Source organism: Petaurus breviceps, unplaced genomic scaffold, assembly GCF_028583685.1.
Source record: "Petaurus breviceps papuanus isolate PSGF00001 unplaced genomic scaffold, PetGlider_PUasm1.0 90416, whole genome shotgun sequence".
Taxonomy (NCBI): Eukaryota; Metazoa; Chordata; class Mammalia; order Diprotodontia; family Petauridae; genus Petaurus; species Petaurus breviceps.
In genome coordinates this window covers 2,916,423-2,932,989 of record NW_027187244.1, presented here as the reverse complement: position 1 = coordinate 2,932,989, position 16,567 = coordinate 2,916,423, and the positions used below count along the sequence as shown (strand labels likewise).

The following is a 16,567-nucleotide window of genomic DNA, read 5'->3' as shown; positions in this document are numbered from 1 at the left end:
TAAATAACCATAAATTTAATGATTAAATTTACACAAGATAATTTAAAAGAATCAGTGATCTTTAAGATAGGTGGTCACTAATGTAGTAAGAATAAATTATAATAGCCATATAAACCTAATAAGTAGTATTAAAAATAGTATAAAAATATGAAGAATTAAAAGGAAGATCTCAGGTATACTGGGCATATTCACTGTGGAGTAATTAATGAAAAACAGGGAGAAAAGACAAGAATTATATAGGTTGAGAAGACATAATTGCTTTTCTTTTTTTTTTTGCTTTTTGGAGGGCAATTGGGGTTAAGTGACTTGCCCAGGGTCACAGGGCTAGTTTTTGTGTTAAGTGTCTGAGGCAGGATTTGAACTCAGGTCCTCCTCACTCCAGGGCTGGTGCTCTATTCACTGCTCCACCTAGCCACCCCCATAATTCCTTTTCAATTTTTATAGGTGTCAGGCATACACAAACCAAATCATTTGTCCATAAAGGTATAAATAATTCAAATTTGCATAGAGCACTTTAAGGTTCACATAGCACTTTCCTAAGACCAACACTCTGAGGTGCCTAGTTCAAATAGTAGTATGCCCATCTTATGGATGATAAATTTGAAGCTTGGGAAGATGAAGTGATTTGCCCAAGCTCACACAAGTCTAGTAAGTGTCAGAGATAAGATTTCAAACCCAAGTCATTTGAATCAAATGAAATGTATTGTCCACTTTGCCCACACTGAAGTACTCTCTTGATATAGATAAATCTCCACTAATTTATCTTCTTGTATTTCAATAGATTGCATCACCCTTTAATAATACTTTTCTTTAATTTTAAAGTAGTTCCAAATTGGCATAGTACACTTTGTTATTAAGTTTGAATGGACTTAACTTTCAATATCCCCTCTATTAAAAAGTAATCAGTTAATCCCAAAAGGATAGAATACAGATAGAAAATCTTCAACAGGAAAAAATAAACAATATTTGAGGCAACTCATATCTTTTTCATAGGTATATTCTTTTTTTTAGAAAAAATAAATACAAAATGAAAGGCCAGACACTAAATTATTTCCTGAGACATCTAATTATCTGTCATTAACTTTACCTTTTGTCTTAAATAAAGGAAATCTATGAAGTGATTTGAATTTTTTTTCTATTAAAAATTGACAAGGGGTGGCCAAGTGAGTAAGAGTGCAGTGAGTAAGGCAGTGAGTAAAAGTGCCAGCACCAGCATGGGGAGACCTGGGATCCATTCTGGCCCCAGATACCTAACACCCACACAAAATAACTGGCCGTGTAACCTTGAGCAAGTTACTTAACCCCAATTGCTTTAATAAACAAACAAACAAATAAATAAATATAAAATAAAATAAAATAAAAATTGACAAGCAGCCACTGATACATTTTTCTATTGATCTGCAGTTTACTCATGGTGAGTTCAATACTTAGCTTCAAAGTGAAAGTAAAATGGATTGGAGAAAGTAGGCAATTGATGAATACCTAGATATGTGAATGAATTGAGTGAATTTCATTTTTTTATCTAGACCAAATGATTATATATTAAACAACAATTTCATAGTATCTGATTCTATTGGTTGTTTGCACTGTGTGGGGTCCGGAGACCCTAACCTAAATTGACTACTTGGAGACCTCAAAGTGAAGATAGGAAGTTTATTAGAATCTCGGGAGAAGTGGGTGGTCCAGTCGCTGAAACAATGCCCAGGAGAGGAGGCTGCTGTGCAGAAGCTAAAGCTGGGTTAAATAAGAAAAGAGTTACAAACATTAACATAATTATTACTAATGAGGCTCTAATGTTGTTGGATAATATACATAATACATGAAGTTCATTACACAGGCGCAGTAACAATCTTAGAATACTGAACCCCCCTTCAGTCTTACCCTACACACATTCTTATTGGGAATTGAGTGCCCCGAGGCTACTGTCTGTTCCTCATTTGGTCAAATCCACCTGCTGCTGCCAGCTCCTTCCCATTCTTTATTATTTTTAGTATTATCTAGGAGTTTTATTCTGAGAACCAGGGACTGAGCTTCTTTCCCAAGATTACTGCCTGTTCCTCCTTATCTGCAGTCTTGTTCAGAAATTCCTGCAGTTCTATAGAAACTTAACTCTTTTATGGTAAGCTGGGTGAAAAGGGCTGGCTAGAATAGAGCAACTACATAGAAAGATTTCTAATGTTTCAAAGTCACATAATTTCTAGAAAAATGGAAACTTAGGCCTAAGGCCTAAGGACTTACTTACTTTACAGATAGTTTCTGAGAAACCACACTTTTACCTGTCCCATACACCACTGAGGACTTTTCTCAGTAGGCATTTTAGTTCCTTTTCAATCCAATGAATACTAGCAGCATTTTTTACAGTGCTTGCCATTGGGTTTACATATCACACTATTAGCAATGCTGATCTGGGGAGGGAGTTGGGGATGTTTCCTTCAGGAAAGAACTGAGGAATTTTCATAACTACTGAGACCTACAGAAGAGAGAGGTAATTATGAAAGAGACAGAGAGGGACACACACACACACACACACACACACACACACACACATTTTCAAGCACATGGATATCCAAGATATTTTCTAGATCAGTACAAACAAACAAATCCATCAGAAAGTACTGGTACATATTGAGACTATAATTCTTAACTGCAACACCCTAAGGACACAGAGATAGGAGCATCTTACAGATGGATACAGTTGGTTGAATGCTCTTGGGGCCAAGGAGGGGAAGCCTGATTTTATTGATCTCTTGCTAACTAAAAGAAAGAACTCAAAGCTTGAAGGACAGAAAAGCAATGTTGTGAATCCAAATCATTCCTCCCAATATCTTTTGTGTCCAGTCAAGTCAGCTTTCTAATGTATAGAGTCTGCATAGCCTGCTTCTCGGCTACTCCTGAAGGAAGGTTGGAGTCAAGACCATCCTTTCTGCCTTTCAGACTTTATGCCAGATATGAAGGACACTAAAGGCACATACTAATTTTGAATGGAGAAACACCAGTACAGTGGAGTAAAAAAGCAAACTCTATCCTCACTCCATTCATATCACATTGATATTCCATTTTTAAAGACCTTCTGTTTTAGTTGAGGAAGGGAAATATTATTTCCCCCTCTCTTTTTATTAAAAATACCCATAAGCAGCAGAGTCAGGCCCGGGAGGAGGCCTGATCAACTCGGGGGGCAAGTCATCCCACCAACCACAAGGGCTACTACCAGGCCTGTCAACAAAGGGCTGGGAGAGGAAAGATCAAGGTAAGAACCAAATGCAGGGCCCCTGTCTGGGACAGCAAATAATCCTGGGAATAATACTCCATAGCCCAGAAATTTAAAAAAAAAAACCCTATCAGGACCTCCAAGGACCAGGATGGCAGAGTGAACCCCACCTACTCCAACCTTCCCCCCCACTGAAAACATAGTAACTATTGCCCCAGGGCAAAACCCTCAACGGTAAAGGTTTGGGAACCCTAGAGGAAGGGCATGGCTAGGGCCCTGCCTCAAAATGGGTAGAAAGCAGACTACAAAGACTCTGGCTTAATACTATCCTCAGAGGGAGGAACCAAACTCAGAGGGAGACAATGTGGACTCCACACCCACAGCTGAAACATCCACAGGGAATGGGTACCAAGCACAGAAAGCTCTCCTAGATGAGATCAAAAGGAACTTTGAAAACCAAATGAGAGAGATAGAAGACAAAATGAATAAGTCTCTTAAGATCAAAATCACAGAATTAGAAAAACATTATGATGAATAAAACAGCTCCTTAAAAAGAAAAATGTTTGATATGAAAAAGGCGCTCCAAAAACTAACCAAGGAAAATAATTTGCTAAAAATTAGAATCAACCAAATTGAAACAAATAACTCTATGAGCAACCAAGAATTAGTCAAACAAAACAACAAGAATGAAAAATTAGAACAAGAGGTAAAATATCTCAATGGAAAAAATAACTGATCTGGAAAACAGATCCAGGAGAGACAACCTGAGAATCATAGGCCTACCAGAAAATCACGATGAAAAAATGAGCCTGGACAACATTCTCCAAGAGCTAATTAAGGAAAACTGCCCTGAGATACCAGAACCTGAAGGTAAAATAGAAATCGAGAGAATCCACCAGACACCTCCTGAAAGAGATCCCAAATTGAAAAGTCCTTGAAATGTTGTGGCCAAACTCAAGAACTACCAGGTAAAAGACAAAATACTTCAAGTGGCCACCAAGAAACAATTCAATATTAAGGAACCACAGTGAGGATTGCACAGGATTTGGCAGCCTCTACACTGAAAGACTGGAGGCAGTGGAATACAATTTTCCCGAAGGCAAAAGGGCTTGGGTTACAACCAAGGATCATGTACCCAGTGAGACAGAGCATATTCTTCCAGGCAAAGAGATGGTCATTCAATGATATAACAGATTTCCAGAACTTCCTGATGAAAAAGCCAGAGCTCAATGGAAAATTCAACCTCCAATTATGAGATGCAAAAGGGACATAGAAAGGGAAAGAAGGAAAACACACACACACACACACACACACACACACACCCTATTATTTAATAATAGCAAACGGTTTGTAGTCAAGTAGAGGGTATGAGTATGAAATATAGAAAATGACAATTAAAAAATTATTAAGGGCTGCAAAGGGACTGCAATGGAAGAAGAGGAATGAATGAAGGGGAAAAGGGCAAATTATGCCACACAAAGAGGCATAAAAACAATATAGCAGACGAAAAGAAGGGAGGGAGATTAGTAATATATGAACTTTTCCCTCATTAGTTCTGGTGCAAGGATGGAATAACAACCAGTTAAGCATAGGACTCTATGGAGAAGAGATGCAAAATGTATCATATTAGAGCGAAAGAGGGGAGGGTGAGGAGCTTTGCATGAGATTTGTTCCTGTCACCCTTGGTGCGAAGAAGAAATAACATACTTCATTAAGTATAAAAATATCCTACAGGTAGTAGGAGGAGGAAAGGGCTACGAAAGGCAGGGGGTGACCAATAGGGAGGGAATAAGTAAGGGGAAAGGGGAGCAAAAGGGAGCGGGGTATATAAGGGAATACTGAGGGAGGCATTGGTCAAAAGGAAAACTATTAAGGAGGGGAAGGGAGAAGGGGAGAAAAAATGTAAGCATTAACAGGGGAAGGAATAGGATGGAGGGAAAGAAACAGATAATAATCATAACTGTAAACGCGCATGGCATGAAGTCTCCCATAAAACAGAGGCAGATAGCAGAATGGATTAAAAATCATAATCCTACAATATGCTGTTTACAAGAAACACATCTGAAAGAGAAGGATACACACAGGTTAAAGGTAAAAGGCTGGAATAAAATATATCGTGCCTCAGCTAAAGTAAAAAAAAAAAAGCAGGGGTAGCAATCCTTATCTCAGATAAAGCAAAAGCAAAAAGTGATCTAATTAAAAGAGATAAGGAAGGAAACTGTATTCTGCTAAAAGGCACTATCAAGAATGAAGCAATATCAGGGTGGCCAGGCAGCACAGCGAGTAAGAGCACCGACCCCAGTGTCGGGATGACCTGGGGGATCGAATCCGGGCTCAGACACTTAACTCCCACCCAGAAACACCTAGCTGTGTAACCTTGAGCAAGTTACTTAACCCCAATTGCTTAAAAAAAAAGAATGAAGCAATATCATTACTTAACATATATGCACCAAGTGGTATAGCATCCAAATCCCTAGAGGAGAAAGTAAAGGAATTAGAGGAAGAAATAGATAGCAAAACTATACTAGTGGGAGATCTTAATCTTCCCCTCTTTGAAATGATAAATCCAACCTCAAAATAAACAAGAAATAAGTTAAGGAGGTGAACAGAATTTTATAGAGGATAGGTATGATAGATCTCTGGAGAAAACTGAATGGGGATAAGAAGGAATATACTTTCTTCTTAGCGGTTTATGGCACATACTCAAAAATCGACCATGTTCTAGGTCATAAAAACCTCACAATTCTATGCAGTAAGGCAGAAATATTAAATGCATCCTTCTCAGATCATGATGCAATAAAAATTATATTTAATAAAGAGCCATGGAAAGACAGACTAAAAACTAATTGGAAATTAAACAATTTAATCCTAAAGAATGAGTGGGTCAAGCAAGAAATTATAGAAACAATCAGTAACTTCATTCAAGAGAATGATAATGAGACAACATACCAAATTTGTGGGATGCATTAAAGGCAGTTCTTAGGGGAATTTTTATATCCCTGAGTGCATCCATGATTAAATTAGAGAAAAGGGAGGTCAATGAATTGGGCATGCAATTGAAAAACCTACAAAAAGAAAAAATTCAAAATCCCCAATATAATATTAATTAGAAATATTGAAAAGCAAAGGACAGACTAATAAAATTAAAATTAAGAAAGCTATTAAATTAATAAATAAAACTGAGGTGGTTTTTGGAAAAAAAAAACAATAAAATTGATAGACCCTTAGACAATATGACAAAAAAAAAGAAGAAAATCAAATTATGAGTATCAAAACTTAAAAGGGTGAATCTACCTCCAGTGAAGAGGAAATCAAAATGATAATTAGGAAATATTTTTCCCAATTGTATGCACATAAGTTTGACAATCTTATGGAAATGGATGAATATTTACAAAAATACCTGTTGCCCAGACTAACTGAAGAGGAAATAAATTATTAAGTAACCCCATCTCAGAAAATAAATTGAACAAACCATAAGCCAACTCCCTAGGAAAAAATCTCCAGGGCCAGATGGATTTTCTAGTGAATTCTATCAAACATTTAAAGAACATTTGATTCCAATACTCTAGAAACTATTTGGGAAAATTAGTGAAGAAGTAGCCCTACCAAAATCTTTTTATGACACAAATATGGTACTGATACCTAAATCAGGAAGGGATAAAACAGAGAAAGAAAATTATAGACCAATATACCTCATAGATGCAAAAATTTTAAATAAAATATTAACAAAAAAACTACAGCAAATTATATCAAGAATAATAAATTTTGATAAGGTAGGATTTATTCCAGGAATACAAGATTTGTTTAATATTAGGGAAATCATCAGTATAATTGATCATATCAACAATACATCTAGCAGAAACCACATGATTATCTTAATAGATGCAGAAAAGGCTTTTTGACAAAATACAACATGCATTCCTATTAAAAACAATAGAAAATCTAATAATAAATGGAGCCTTCCTTAAAATAATAGGTAGCATCTATTTAAAACCATCAACAAATATTATATGTAATGGGGAGAAGCTAGAAGCATTTCCAATAAGATCAGGCCTGAAACAAGGGTGTCCACTATCACCCCTCTTATTCAATCTGGTACTTGAATGTTAGCAGTAGCAATTAGAGAAGAAAAAGAAATCAAAGGAATAAAATTAGGTAAAAAAGAGACGAAGCTATCACTCTTTGCAGATGATATGATAATATACTTAGAGAATCCTAGAGAATCAAGTAAAAAACTACTTGAGACAATAAATAAATTTGGCAAAGTTGCAGGATATATAATAAACCCACATAAGTCCTTGGCATTCCTATATATTTCCAATGAAATTCAACAGCAAGAGATAGAAAGAGAAATCCCATTTAGAGTTACTGTATACATTATAAAATATTTTGGAATCCACATGCCAAAACAAACCGAGGACCTATATTATCACAACTACAAAACACTCTTCACACAAATTAAGTCAGATCTAACTAATTGGGAAAATATAAATTGCTCGTGGCTGGGTCAAGCTAATATAATAAAAATGACAATTTTACCTAAATTAAATTATATATTTAGTGCCATACCAATCAATCTACCAAAAAACTACTTTATAGAGCTAGAAAAAAAATAGTAACAAAATTCATTTGGAAGAATAAACGGTCCAGAATACCAAGGGAATTAATGAAAAGAAATGCTACGGAAGGTGGACTAGCAATACTAGATTTCAATCTGTATTATAAAGCAGCAGTCATCAAAACTGCTTGGTACTGGCTGAGGAATAGAGGAGTGGATCAATGGAGTAGATTAGGCACAATAGACTCAGCAGCCAATGACTATAGTAATCAATTGTTTGATAAACCCAAAGACCCCAGTTTTTGTGGTCACTATTTGAGAAAAACTTCTGGGAAAGCTGGAATATAGTATGGCAGAAACTGGGCATAGACCATTACCTAAAACCATGTACCAAAATCAAGTCTAAATGGGTGCATGATCTACGTATAAAGGTTGATACTGTAAGCAATCTCCAAAAACAAGGACTACCTTACCTGTCAGATTTGTGGAGAGGGAAAGACTCTATGATGAAACAAGAATTACAGAGCATTATAAAATGCAAAATGGATAATTTTGATTGCATTAAATTGAAAAGCTTCTGTACAAACAAAGCCAGTGTAACCAACATAAAGAGGGAGGTGGGAAATTGGGAAAGAATTTTTACAACCTATGTCTCTGATAAAGGATTCATTTCTAAAATATACAGAGAATTGAGCCAAATCTATAAGAACACAAATCATTCCCCAGTTGATAAATGGTCAAAGGATATGAACAGACAGTTTTCAGAGAAAGAAATTAAAGATATCTATTAGCACATGAAGAAATGCTCTAAATCACTATTGATTAGAGAAATGCAAATCAAAATAACTCTGAGGTGTCACATCTAACCAGTCAGACTGGCTAAGATGACAAAACAGGAAAATGACAAATTCTGGAGAGAATATGGACACATTAGAACACTAATGCATTGCTAGTGAAGTTGTGAACTGATCCAACCATTCTGGAAAACAATCTGGAATTATGCTCAAAGGGCTATCAATAATTCCATACCCTTTGACCCAGCAATACCACTTCTAGGGTTGTATCCCAAAGAGATCATAGAAATAGGAAAAAGACCCATATGTACAAAACTATTTATAGCAACTCTTTTTGGGGTAGCAAAGAATTGGAAATTAAGGGGGTTTCCATCAATTGTGGAATGGTTGAACAAGTGGTGGTATATGCATGTTATGGAATACTATTGTGCAATAAGAAATAAGAAGCAGATGTACTTCAGTTTTACATGGAGAGGCTTATATGAACTGATGCTAAGTGAGAAGAGTAGAGCCAGGGGGGAATTTTTACACAATTACAGACACAATGTATGTGTGATGACCAACTTTGATAAACTGGACTCTTCTCAGCAATCCAGAGACATAAGTCAAACCCAAAAGACTCATGGTGGAGAGAGAAAGATTTGCGATTGAACCCAGATTGAAGCATACTACCTGCCCTTTTTCTTCTTGTTTGATTTTGTTTTCTCTTTCTCATTCTTCATTCCATCTGTCACAATCCTTCTTTATAACCTTACTAATGCCTAATGTGAAAGTATTTGCAGATACTATTCTTGATTGTATGCTGCCATGGGGCGAGGGAGGGAGGGAGAGAAAATTTGAAACTCAAGGAGTTGTGATAATGAATCTTGTAAACTAAAAGTAAACAAATTAATAAAAAAAATCCAAAAAATACCTATAAGCTGGGGCTGCTAGGTGGTACAGTTAATAGAGCACTGGCTCTAGAGTCTTGAGGACCTGAGTTCAAATTCGATCTCAGACACTTAGCACCGAGTAGCCATGTGACCTTGGGCAAGTCACTTAACCACAATTGTCCAGCCCTCCACCATCCGTAAAAAGCAAAAAAGAAAAAAAAGAAAAAAAAAGTTTTCTTCTTTGTTTATAAGTAAGTTGGGATTAGATCATATAAATTTATAGTGAATTAAGTTAGAATTACTGTGTGAACTGTTCCATCAGCATTCTGCTACATCCCACTCCTTTCCCCCCAAAGAGAGAATATGGATAATAAAGGTAATTAAAAACTAGGTGATTGGACATGGAATCAGAGGATTGGAACGTAGAAAAAGAGTAAAAATTAACATAGTCAACTTTTTATTTAAGGGTGGAAACCAAGGCTGGAGAAGTATTGAAAGCAGGAAGAGATTGGTCAAATTAATGTAGCAGGAAGGATAGAAAATAGTTCTATGAAATCTGATGCACAAGGAAAGATAGAGGAATAAGATGTTATAGTCAGAGAGAAAAATCTCAGTTCTGGAACATGAAATTTGATAAGATGTAGTATATTTGTCTGTATGAGACTGAAGTAGAGTGAAAGTGCAAGCCATTGGAGTTGAGGTTGATGAAATGGAAAGCGATAAAAGAACTTCAATAAGAAAGTCGAAGTTCTGAAGTTTAAGGCAAGGGGTTAGGCTGAAATGGAAGACTGAACCAGGTAACAAAACTTCCTTAGAAAGGATAGGAATTGACACGGGGAACTGGCAGATAACTGTTACCACTGTTTGGATGTGGTGATAATTCTGAAAGGAGTAAACCTAGAAGGAAATTAATGAAAAAGTTAGGCCTGATGCAATTGCAGGGAGTTGACCTTCCTCTTTTGCTGTCTCTGTTTCTCAAGGGGCAAGAGAAAGTTAGCATCTAGTAGCCCTGGCAAGCATGGCCAAGGGTGCAGATTATTCAGGGAGCAGCCAGGTTACTGTAATAGTAAGGAGATAGAACAAGGAGAAGAAAAAAAAATAAGAAAAAGGACACTTTGCTTATCATAGAAGGCAGTTGCAGAGGGCTCAGTCACAGGGTAAGACAGAGGAAAATGGGAATAGAGGTGGAGTAGGGCTACTGTTGCAGATGGGGGACCAAAAAATATGCAGGTGTAAATGGGACACCAGTAAGGGAAGGGAGTTTTCATTTGAATAGCCTTTTTGGGCTCTGATGCACATAGACTAGAAAGGGAGAGGAGATTTGTTAACCATTCACAACAGACTGTCACATTTTTCTCAGCAAGCCATAGTAACTCTGGCCCAGGATTCAGCTGGGATATTTCTTTGGCTATCTAGTTAGGCAGGAATGGTGGGGGAGAGGTAGGTTCTGAGATTCTAGACAATTGTAGTGTTTAAGAGACTTCTTGGTATAAACTGTTTACAGGCAGTAGATTTTCTACCTCCCCATCCCTCTTCCAGAAAGAGCATCGCCACCAGAAGTACCAGCCCCTACGTTTAACAGTATAAAGGCTGAGAAAATACGAAAATAGAATACTCTTCCCAAAAAAATTATGTGCCTGATACGATACCAGGGGACAATGGAAAAAGAGAGGGCTTAGGAAATAAGCAGGGGACAAGAAGTCATATTTTCCTTTATGTATCTAGATACTCTTCCCCTCAGAATTTTAAGCAACACAACTTAAATAAAATACCTGAAATAATAGTTCAAAATCCATTCTGAACACCCAGTCAGGGAAGTAAGCATTTGAATTATGAATGTCCATTGCTCAGACTTACAACCTATAATCACTTGAATATCAAATGCAACAAGATCCAGTGTTAATTTTTGAACAGGTAAAACTGCTTTTACTGGTATAGTGTCAACATTTTAGGAAGCATGTATCTCAAGGTGAGGAAAACCCAGGAAATTTTAGCCCCCTCCCAGCCATTTGCTCATTTGGCCCAGTTCGAGTTAAATCTCATACTGATTGGAATCCTAATAAAGCTGCCCCCGGCCCCAATATTCTAACTTCATTGTAGGTCTGGCCATACTGAACTGCAGGCCCACTGTACCTACTAATACCCCTGCCAATATTCTAACTTCTTCACAGGTGCCTGACTGCTCAGTGGAACAACAGGTGTGTCCCTAAACTCTTAGTTTCCACAGAAACAGTAGGTGTTCCCATGTGATGGGAACCTGGCTACTGCCTCTAACTGGTCACTGCCCCCAGACCCATTCCCACAAAACAGGTGTGTTCATATATTCAATCACAATCACATCATCCATCTAGCCCAAGACAGGACCACAATACCTAACTATATGTCTTAACCAGACCACAGTAGCTAGCCAATTGGAGGGCAGAATGACGAGAATGTTTAACCACAGAACCATAGATGGGACCCCTCCTCCATTACCTAATTCCTTAAGAAAATTATTCTGCCTTTTTAATATTACTAAAATTCCTCTATTCTATGTAAATTTCTGTTATGTAATTGCATCTTTACCCTATAAAAATCCATCATGCTTTCTCTAAAGTTTCTGGTTCCTCTTGGAATTTAGCCCACTTTATGAGAGGTGTCAATCTCAATAAATGCCTATACTTGGATTAGAGGTGATCTGACTCTGAATTCTTTTTTTAATGCTTTACTAACTTCTGATTTAAATCATTAATTTCCTCCAGATTTTGAGTTACAAATTTTCTCCCCATTTTTCCCTACCCACTGCCCCAAAATAGCAGTCCCACAGGATATCCCCTCCTCCAATCTGCTCTCTCCCATATTTTCTCCCATACCCCTTTTGACTTTTCCAGTGGATCTCTATGCTTCAATGCCTGTATATCTTATTTCCCAACTACATGTAAGATGGTATTAATAATAGTACATATATATATATATATGGATATTTGATTTTAAAACTTTCAATTCCAGATTCATTCCCTTCCTTCCTTACCACCCACCCTTACTGGGAAGATAAGCAGTTCAGTATAGGTTTTACATGTGTGGCTAATGCAAAACAATAACATAGTAGATATATTGTAAAAGACTGACTATATTTCCCTCCCTCCTATCCCACCTCCCACTTGTTCTATTCTCTACTTTGATCCCATCCCTTTTCAAAAGTGGATACTTCCAACTTCCCTCCCCCCCAGCCTGCCCCCCCTTCCATTTTCCCCCCTGTCCTCCCCCCCCCCCCCCCCCTCCCCCTTGGGGGGTGGTCTCCCTTTTTTCGTGTTTTTTTCATTCCCTCCTCAAGCCAAATTCAACAGGAATAAGGTTGATCCATTCCCTTTTGCCTTCCTATTCTTCCCCTCCATTTTAACCATTTTCCCTTGCCTCTTCTATATGAGATAGTTTACGCCATTCTGTCTTTCCCCATCTGCTCTCATTATATTCCTCTCACCTCTTAATTTCACCTTTTAAGTATCATCCCTTCCTGTTAAATTGGTCCTGTGCCCTCTATTTATGCATAACTGTAAACATATATACACACATTCATGTATGTATTCATAGGCCCATATACCCTCATATATAGATATATATATATATTTCCAATCCCTTCAAATACTGAGAAGAGTTTCATAAGTTACAATTATTATTTTCCCATGTAGGAATGTTAATAGTTCAACTTTCATAAGTTCCTTATGATTTCTTTTCCCTGTTTACCTTCTCATGCATCTCTTGTTTCTTGTATCTGAATGTCAAATTTTCTATTCAACTCTGTTTTTTTCAGCAAGAATGCTTGAAAGTCCTCTATTCCACTGAATGACCATATTTTCCCCTAAAACATGATACTCAGTTTTGCTGGGTAGGTGACTCTTGGTTTAATCCCAGCTCCTTTGACCTTTGGAATATCCTATTCCAAGCCCTTCAATCCCTCAGTGTAGAAGCTGCCAGATCCTGGGTTATCCTGATTGTGTTTCCATAATATTCAAATTGTTTCTTCCTGGCTGCTTGTAATATTCTCTCCTTAATCTGGGAATTCCAGAGCCTGGCTATAATATTCCTAAGAGTTTTCTTTTGGGGATCATTTTCAGGAGGTGATTGTTGCATTCTTTCAACCTCTATTTTGCCCTCTGGTTCTAAAATATCAGGGCAGTTTTCTATGAGAACTTCCTGGAGGATGATTTCTAGGTTCTTATTTTGGTCATGGCTTTCAGGTAGTCGAATAATTTTTAAATTATCTCTCCTGGATCTATTTTCCAGGTCAGTGGTTTTTCCCATGAGATATTTCACCTTGCCTTCTCGTCTTTCATTTGCTTGGATCTGTTTAACAGCATCTTGATTTCTCATAAAGTCCTTAGCTTCCATTTGCTCTAGTCTAATTCTGAAGCAATGATTCTCCTCATTGAGCTTTTGAGATTCTTTTTCCATCTGGCAAATTCGGCTTTTTAAGGCATTCTTCTCCTCATTGCCTTTTTGAGCCTCTTTTGCCATTTGAGGCAGTTTGTTTTTTAAGGTATTATTTTCCTCAGTCAGGGTGTTGACTCTCATTTAATAATTTTCTTGCATTATTCTCATTTCTCTTCCCAATTTTTCCTCCACTTCTCTTATCTGCTTCTTAAAATCCTCTATGTCCTATAACCAGCTTGTATTTTCCTTTGAAGCTTTTGGTGCTGGAGTTCTGACTTCAATGTTTTCCTCCTTCTCCATGCTTTTCTACTTTTTGTATCTAAAATAAGAGTGTAAAGTTGGAATCTTCTGTCTGCTTTGTTTCATTTACCTAGTCATGTCGCCCCTTAGTCACTTGACCCCTGGGCTTTTTGCCACAGTAGGACTCTACCAACAGACAGGGGAGCTTTTGTCCCAAATGCTGGGGTTTTCTCAGCTGCTGGAGGTATTAGATGGGTGCCCTCTCTGAGGTCTCCACACACTCTGGCAAGCTGGACAGAAACCCCAGGATATCCACACAAGACTTCAATCCAGATACAAGAAGGTTAAAGCAAGAGCAATTACCCATCAGACTGGTGCTTGCTCCCTCTACGCTCTGCATGCCAGGAGCTGAAGCCACCACCTGGCGCTGGCTGACTGTGCCGGCATCTCAGCGGCTTCTTGCTCCGGGGGGCAAAAGCCACTCAGTCTCACTTACTGAGTCCCAAAGTCGAGACTGCACTGACCTCTCACTTTGTCCTTCTCATCTATGTGTTGATAAATCTGGAAATGGCCACAGCTGCTGCTGATCTGGAGTCCCTCTGGTGGGCAACTGGTCAGGCCTGCCCTGGGGCTACTGGGGCTGGGCTCAGCTCCCAGAGTGCTGCGCTGGATTCCTATTGGCCTGCCAGGCTCTCCTCAGCAGGAGATTAGATTCTCTGTGTCATTTTGTGAGTTCCGCAGCTCCAAAGTTTGTTTAGAGTCCCCTTTTTACATGGATTGGGAAGGTGGAAGCTGGAGCCAAGGGAAGGTTGTGCTTCTACCTGACTCTGAATTCTTTGAGATGGTTCCACTGAAACACATCATGAAAACTCCACGCTTTTTGGCATCCTTGGTTTAAACCACGACAATACTTACCTCTCTCCCATTCGTAACAGCAGGTACCCTAGCATATCGAGAATGGCTGCTAGCACAGGTTTTTTGATATGCTTTACTAAAGGAAAGCAACTTTAAAAGGGTCAACAATCTTTCATTTAACATATATATGTTTCTTGTAGTTCAGGGTGAAAATTCAGCACCCTGAATCTCAGAAAATACAAAGAGAAATTGAAAGGAGACAAAAAGTATAGCCAGAGAAAATAACATAATTCAACAGACCAACAGACAGAGCTTCTATCTGTCTGACAATTACATAGATGCATACAGAGAGAGAAGCACCAGCATCTGGGTTTTCAAAGTGGGAGGTGGGGTGGGGAGAGCTGAATGCCTTCTAAGAATCTCATCTGGACAAATCACACAACTCTTCCCATAAGTGATCTCCAAAGCACAACCTCACCTCAGAGCATATGTACTCTTCTTCAGGGTCAGAGGATATCACAACCTTTGTAATCCACTGCCTCATTACAAAATAACAAATGATGTGGGCCTTCCTGAAAAACAAGCCTCTCCCCAACCAAGCCCCTCCTGTTGAGTTAGACTTGAGTCCCATTAAGGGGCAGGGAAGATCTTCAAATTCTCTTACCATTACACCATTCCTTGTCCCTATCAGGCAGTCTAGAAAATACCCTCAATGAACTCCCCCTCCAACCCCCTCCAATACCCGTAAAATATGACTAAACAAATTTTAGAGCTACAGAGCCCACAAAGTGACAGATCGTGCTGAAGGTAACCCAGCAGGCCAACAGGCAGGGTCTATCACACCAAGCTGGGAGCCTAGCTCGGTCACGCGTGAAACACCCGTGACCAGACCTGGGGCAGCCCCAACCTATGGCACAGACTGGCCAGAGCAGACTTCAGGAGAGTGAATCAACAGTAGCTGTGGCAGTCTTCTGACTTCTCAACTCATAAATTCCAAGAGAAATTAAAAGGTCAGTGGGGAACTCTTTTGGTTGACTGTTGGTTGACTGGGTGACTGAAAAGCATGGTCTGGCCCTTGCCCTGGGATGAGAGCTGGGAGAGGTACTGTGGCTGCAACTGCTGCCACATGACTGCCTCTGGAGCTCCTGGCCTGCAGACTGTAGGGAGACCAAGAGACCATTCAGAGGGTAATCTCTCTTGCTTTGACCTGTTTGGATCTGGGTTGCAGTCTTGGGTGGTGGTGCTGGGTTGTGTGGCCAGTGTGCCTGAGCTTGTGGTGGCTGCAAAGAGTGCACCCATATCAGACCTCTGACAACATTTGTAAAAATCCGCAGTGATTTAGGACATTGCTCTCTCCACTCTGAAGGCAGAGTTCTACCATGGCAAAGAGCTCGAAAGTTAAGTAATTGGCTGGCAAGAAGAGAAAGCAAAGGAAGCACAATCAGACCATACAATCATTTTTTTTTCCTTTTTGTAGGGTAATTGGGGTTAAGTAACTTGCCCAAGGTTATACGGCTAGTTTTGTGTGTGTGTGTGTGTGTGTTTGTGTGAGTGTTAAGTGTCTGAGGCTGGAACTGAACTTGGGACCTCCTGAATCCAGGGCCAGTACTTTACTCACTGCACCACCTAG

The 16,567-nt window shown here is 38.8% G+C and overlaps 1 pseudogene; it reads left to right on the top strand.

The window, feature by feature from the left end:
- Positions 1-15,884, top strand: part of LOC138177460 (small ribosomal subunit protein uS19 pseudogene) — a 54,053-nt pseudogene extending 38,169 nt beyond the window's left edge.
- The last annotated feature ends 683 nt before the right edge of the window (positions 15,885-16,567 follow it).